At 38.2% G+C, this 6,618-nt stretch overlaps 1 protein-coding gene across 9 annotated transcripts in view; it reads left to right on the top strand.

Annotated features, from left to right (window-relative positions):
* Positions 1–6,618, top strand: part of Dtna (dystrobrevin alpha) — a 291,349-nt gene that overhangs the window by 238,515 nt on the left and 46,216 nt on the right. The window lies entirely within an intron of this gene.

Genomic DNA, 6,618 nt, shown 5'->3' with positions numbered 1-6,618 from the left:
GCCTCATTTAATTTTATGTCTTATAGGGTTTATATGGAGTACAATATTGTAATACTGTATTAATTCAACTATAAACCTAAAAATTTACAGCCAATTTTGAAAGAGACGCATCTTAGCTCTGGAAATTGTTATTGAATATGTCAATGCCTTATACTTTTTAATAACAAAATAAGCTAATCAGTCATTTGTTTTTAAATTGATTTAATCATTAACAGCATAATAACTAATGGAGACAGAAATTCTTCCAGAATTTCTTCCAGAAACCTGTACAGTTATTCCCCTGCCTTGGTGAGATCGGGGGTGTCTTGCTCTACTGTGTTGTTTCCCAGACGAGACAGAGGTGAAGATAAAAGAAACGTGACGGTGTTTCAGAGCATCTTCACCAAAGATATTTTAGAAGCAAATGACTGCTTGACAATCTTAAATTGTGTCCTGTAGAGGCTCCATCCTTACAAGTTCAAAGTCTAATCTAACATACAGGGAAATAGCTGAACAAGCCAACATGGAAACAGGGTAGTCGTTGATCTCCCTCGTCTCTGAGTGTGTTTGCAGCTCTCTGTCCATCATCCTGTTCTCTGCTGGAAAGATGAGGAAGAGGAATTTTTCATAAGCATTTTCAGTGCCCTCTCATATAGCTTTTGCTTTTCAAAGTGTTCTGTTGAGATTTGGAAGATACCTAGATGGGCCTAGGTCCTGAGACTGTATTTCCCAACTGATATTTCTTCCCTCCCTGGTGGAGCCATCCAGGAACAGTCACCATCCTCCTGTGCCCTGACTGTGGGCATCCCATGATGGCAACTGAGCCCAAAGCCTGACTTCCTTAGGAGTTTGGCATCACCAAGAACTCCACTGCTATCAGTGCCCTCTGTCAGCCTGTCCAGCTGGCTTTCTTGTGTGCCTCCATATTTGATGCACTTCTGCCTGAGTAAACCTGAGAATTCTGTTTTCTCCTTTTGCCCTTTTGGAAGTCTATTCCAAAGGGCTCTAAGACAGTATCCTCATGCAAAGTTTCTTTGGCGTTGGCTCACAGGGAGGGGTTTCCATGTACAGCATCCATGGGCGCTCCTTCCTGTAGCACCATAGAGGGGACTTCACTCCATCCTTCCAGAACCTCTTGCTAAGAACACAAGGGAAATACCTTTCTGGGAACAGAGGAGGAGAGAGGAGCAGAGCCTTGCTTTCATGGATGCACAGTTTTATTTTTCTCTTAAACTCACTATGACCTTTCTAAATGATCATGTTGCTCATTTTGCTTTAGCCACAAGGCAACTGAAAGCCACGTTTGCAGTCCAGATGTGGTTAGATATAGGCACTTCCTGTGTGCTAGTCTGACACGTTATGCACTAAGTTCTACATGCTTCCCACAGAATTGCTATAACAAACTTGGGGTGGGCGGGCTCTACTACTCTACTCCTTGGACAGACAAGGAAACTGATTCACTAAAGTTAAATAAACATTGCAGCTATCATGACACTTTACCTCTAAGTATTTATACATACGCTTTCTAAAAAAGCATTCTCTCACATAACCATGCACCAATCCTCAAATTCCAGAAGTTACTGTTGATATATATTATTATCTCATTTGAATTCATATTAAAATATTGCCAATTGTCCCAAGCTTATCCTAAAAGAAAGTGGATTTTCACACAAACTAAACTAGAAATAACCTGACAGAATTTTAGAATAAAAACATTCCTTTAGGGACCAATACATGCAGCACCAGGAAGCCAAAATCACTATTTAGTCTTTGTCTTCTCCAATCACTTCAGAATGACAAAGTTACACCACGCATTTGTCACTGAACCCGTATTTGGTGACTGCTACTGGAAGCAGTCACCAAATACGGGTGGTAAAGAAGGTTGAAGAAATGCATTATGAAACAATTTAATCGAATTCAATGCCCTGTTTTTAAGATTGCTACTGTAATATAAACACATAAGGTTGATCTAAGGTTGACAAATTCTGAGTTAATTCTAGGTCGCTTTTTCTAATGTATTTTAAATGCCTCTTAATATTTCTCTTTTTTTTGCTTATATTTATTTTAAGAAGAACATGCAAGTGCATAAATACAGAAGAAGTTACTCAGGGATTAAGCACACTGGTGGTTCTTGCAGAGGGCCTGTGTTGAGTTCCCAGTACATATATGACAGCTAACAACAGTCTCTTACCCCAGGTCCAAGGGATCTTCTAGCCTTCATGAGCACTGCACATATGTGGTACATTTATATCATGTAGGGAAAGTACACATGGATATAAAATTATATATATATATGTATATATGCAAAGAAAGTCCCAAAACTTGAGTTTCTAAGTCTAAACTGCTAAAATTCTGTCAGCCCATGCTCAATCCCCAAATGCTCTTGAATTGGGATATCACCAAAGTATACAGGTGCATATTTTATTTTTAATCTAATACTTTAATGAAACTCTGAAGATCACTCACATGCAAATGCCCCCAAGCAGTATAGTAGACGGTAAAGTTTCTGTAACTCAGTTTCATTTTGTAACATAAAATTGTGTGTTTGCTTATGTTGTTTCTCTTTAAAAGTTGAAAACATTCTCATATAATATTTAAAAGTACTGAAATAGTCTAGTTAAGTGGATGCAATTAAACAGTTTACTCAATTTTTTGGTAGAAACTACATGATTTTTCTATTATATGAGACCCCAAATCACTTCATGGAACAGGATCTTAAGATGGTTGGAAACCATTTTGATATCTTCCCATCACATGGTCCTTGTACAACTACAGCAAATTTTCACTTCACTAAATATAATTTGGGTTACTCTTTTTTTATTATTTATTTAATAACCACATGATTAGAAGAAGCATTTAATTACAGAATTAACATATTCAATAACAATTTCCAGAGCAAAGATGCATCTCTCTCAAAATTGGCTGTAAATTTTTAGGTTCACAGTTGAATTAATACAGTTATACAGTATTGAAGTCAGTATAAACCCTATAAGACGTAAAATTAAATGAGGTTTTAACCTTTAAAAAAAGATCTTCATTTTATTTTAAAACACACTATTTCATACAGAAAAACTCATTTTAATGCTACTAACACTTAGATGTTTGCACATGCACCTCTAATCTCTATGTATCTGATTATTACTAGTCACAGTCAGTTACTTACTGAGATCCTAGGCACCTGAGCATGGATATAAAAACATCAGGTAGATTTCAATGGTGGTGTGTTTCACCTCTACTAACATGAAACAAATTTTTATGCTTCTTTCTCAAATATAACTCATTTTATTTGTTGATTTTTTTGTGTGTATTTCATACAGAACATCTGAAACAATCTTATTCATCTATATACCCACATCCCAAATGGCACCCTTCTATAGCCTCCCCCTCAGAGCCCATATATTCTGTAACCCCTGTTACTGTCCACTGTGTTGTCAGCACCCCCAGCCATTCTCCAGTGCTTGTCCATCTGCTGAATCTAGTCAGCCTATCTAGAGTTCCTTGTTTTAGGAAGATCAGCTCTTCTTCAATATAACAGCAATCAGTTGCCAATATTCCTTTAGCTAAGATTGGGGTCTGCTGTTCATTTTCCCAGTTCTATGCTGGGTTACTGTCTGGGAGTCTCTTGGGCCACCCTGGCCAACAACTCAAAGGAAGGTATGTCCTGTCTGGCATTGTTTCTTGTTATTTGGCTTTAGCTATACATATGGACTCTTATAAAGAATTATATTGATCCCTTTAATCTTTGGTTATACTTTCTTTTGGGTGCTTAAGACCATACAGTTGGCCCAGATAAACCAATTTATTTTTACTCTTAAGGTCTTTTGAGGATCTGTTCCTCAGGGGTCACATGCGCTTGAAAGGAACCCCGGGCTCCTTTCTTTTACCAGTTCCATCTATGTGAAGCTAAGTCAAAGGTCCTGCTCAACCATGGCTGGCTTCACTTGGAAGCATGGAGGAAATGTTTCCTCTGTGTTGACCCTCCGCTTTGTAGACTGGACACTGGTTCAGGTCCATCTGGTTGAGTCTCCATGGCCTCCTTGATCAAGAGGACAGGTGACGTACCACAGTTACAGGACATTTTGAGAGATCCTCATAGTCCCCTGGAACTTAGATGACCTAGGAGGGCAAGGAGCAAAAACTGTCCTTTATGTGCCTCTGCCCAAATTAGTATAGGCCTCAAAGTATGGCTGTTAAACACCCAAGAAGGTTACTTCCACCAGTCTGGTACTTTTAATTACCATGTGCTATGTAGATAAAGCTTGGGCAAAGATCAAGTGTTCTAAAATAAACCTTGCCTAGACATGTATTTTAATTCCTTGAGCTAGTTCTATGTATAATTTGTCAGTAAGTTGTTCGACTAATATGGTTCCCTCTGGTTTTGTAAAACTAGCTAGGCATTGTTTATCTCTCACATTGTCTCACCCTTCCACCGTGGTTTCCCCATGTAAAGTGGCCCCATTTTTCTCATTTCTCCCTTAATAATCCCCTTCTCCTATGGTCCCACCTCTCTTGAGCTCCTTCTTTCTCTTTATCCCCAAGGTTCCTTGTATAACTTTCCCTTCCCCCTCCCCTTAAAATAACCCCATTTTTATCCATATCTCCCTTGATAACACCTGTTTCTTACTGTTCTTCTCTTTCAGGTTCTTTCTTTTCCTTTACGTTCCTGATTGCTTTTCATTATCCTGGTTCCTGTAGTTATGTCTGGTTACATACTCACAAGGATTTGGAGCTAGGATCCACATGAGGGAGAACATATGTTATATTTTTTTCAGAGTCTGTGTTACTTCACTTACTATAACAGTTTCTAGTTCCATCCATTTACCGTCAAATTTCATGATGTCATCTTTCCTTACTGATGACTAAAACTCCATAGTATAAATGAACCATATTTTCATTATCCAATCATCAATTGAGGGACACTTAGGTTGTTTCCATCTCTTAGCTATTGTGAAAAAAGCAGCAATAAACATGAATGTACAAGTGTCTCTGCAATAGGATGAGCTCTGTGAGTATATGCCAAGGAGTGCTATAACTGGGTCAAATGGTAGGTTCATTTTTAGTTTTTAAGGGAGCTCCACACTGCTTTCCATAGGGGTTGAACAACTTTGCAATCCTACCAGCAGTGGATAAGCATTCCCCTTTCCCCACATCCTCGCCAACATTTGGTATCATTTGTTCTCATGATCTTAGCCAGTCTGACTGGGGTAAGGTGAAATCTTAAAGTGGTTTTAATTTGCATTTCCCTAATTAGTAGTGATGTTGAACATCTTTTAAGATGTTTCATAGCCATCTTTACTTCTTCTTGTGAGAACTCTCTGTTCAGCTCCTTAGCCCATCTTTTAATTGGGTTACTTCTTGTCTTGATTCTCTGTTTTTTGAGTTCCTTATATATTCTGGATGTTAAACCTCTGTCAGATGTGTTGCTGGTGAGGATTGTCTCCCATTCTCTGGGTTTTCTCTTGACTTCCTTCTTTGCTTATTTTGATATACAGAAGCTTTTTAGTTTAATGAGGTTTCATTTGTTGATTCCTGGCCTTGTTTCCTGAGCAATTGATGTCCGGTTTAGAAAATCCTTTCCTATGCCTATATATTGTAGGTTATTGCCAATGTTTTCTTCTAATAGTTCAGAGTCTGGGGTTTCACATTGAGGTCTGTGATCCATTTGGAGTTGACTTTTGTGCAAGGTGAAAGATAGAGGTTTAGTTTCATTCTTCTACAGGTGGAGATCCAGTTTTGCCAGCACCATTTGCTGAACATGCTGTCCTTCCTCCAGTGAATGTTCTTGGCCCCTTTGTCAAATATCAGGTGGCTGAAATTGCATGTACTCATATTTGGGTCTTCAATTTTGTACCATTGATCTACAGGTCTATTTTAGTGCCAGTACCATGTTGTTTTTATGACTATGGCTCTGTAATACAGTTTAAAATCTGGTATAGTAATGCCCCCAGCATTGCGCTTGGCGCTCAGGGTTGCTTTGGCTATCCGAGGTCTTTTATGCTTCCATATGAATCTTAGGATTTTTTTTTTCCGATTCTGTAAAGAATGTCATTGGGATTTTGATTGGCATTGTGTTGAATCTATAAATGACTTTTGGTAGGATGGTCATTTTCACAATATTAATTCTTCCAATCCATGAGCATGGGAGGTCCTTCCATCTTCTGATGTCTTCCTCAGTCTCTTTCCTTAAAGATTTAAAATTTTCATTGTAGAGGTCTTTAATGTCTTTGGTCAGGTTTATTCCAAGATTTTTTTTTTTTTGCAGCTCTTGTGAAGGGAGTGTTTCCATGTGCTCTTACTCTGATTGCTTGTTATTGATATATAGAAAGGTTACAGACGTTTGTATGATAATTCTGTAACCTACTACTACACTGAACATGTTAATAATTTCTAGGTGTTTTGGGGTGGAATTTTTGGCATCCCTTAGATATATTATCATATCATCTGCAAAAAGGGATTTGAGCTCTTCTTTTCCAATTATTACTCCTTTAATTTCCTGCTCCTGCCTTATTGCTCTTGCAAGAGTTTCAAGCACTATGTTAAAGAGAAGTGGAGATAGTGGGAAGTCTTGTCTGGTTCCTGATTTCAATGGGAATGCTTCCAGTTTTTCTCCATTTAGAATGATGTTGGCTATGGGTTTGT

This window comes from Nannospalax galili, unplaced genomic scaffold (assembly GCF_000622305.1).
Source record: "Nannospalax galili isolate Female #2095 unplaced genomic scaffold, S.galili_v1.0 scaffold147, whole genome shotgun sequence".
In the NCBI taxonomy this organism is placed as follows: domain Eukaryota; kingdom Metazoa; phylum Chordata; class Mammalia; order Rodentia; family Spalacidae; genus Nannospalax; species Nannospalax galili.
This window is presented reverse-complemented; position numbering and strand designations above follow the sequence as displayed.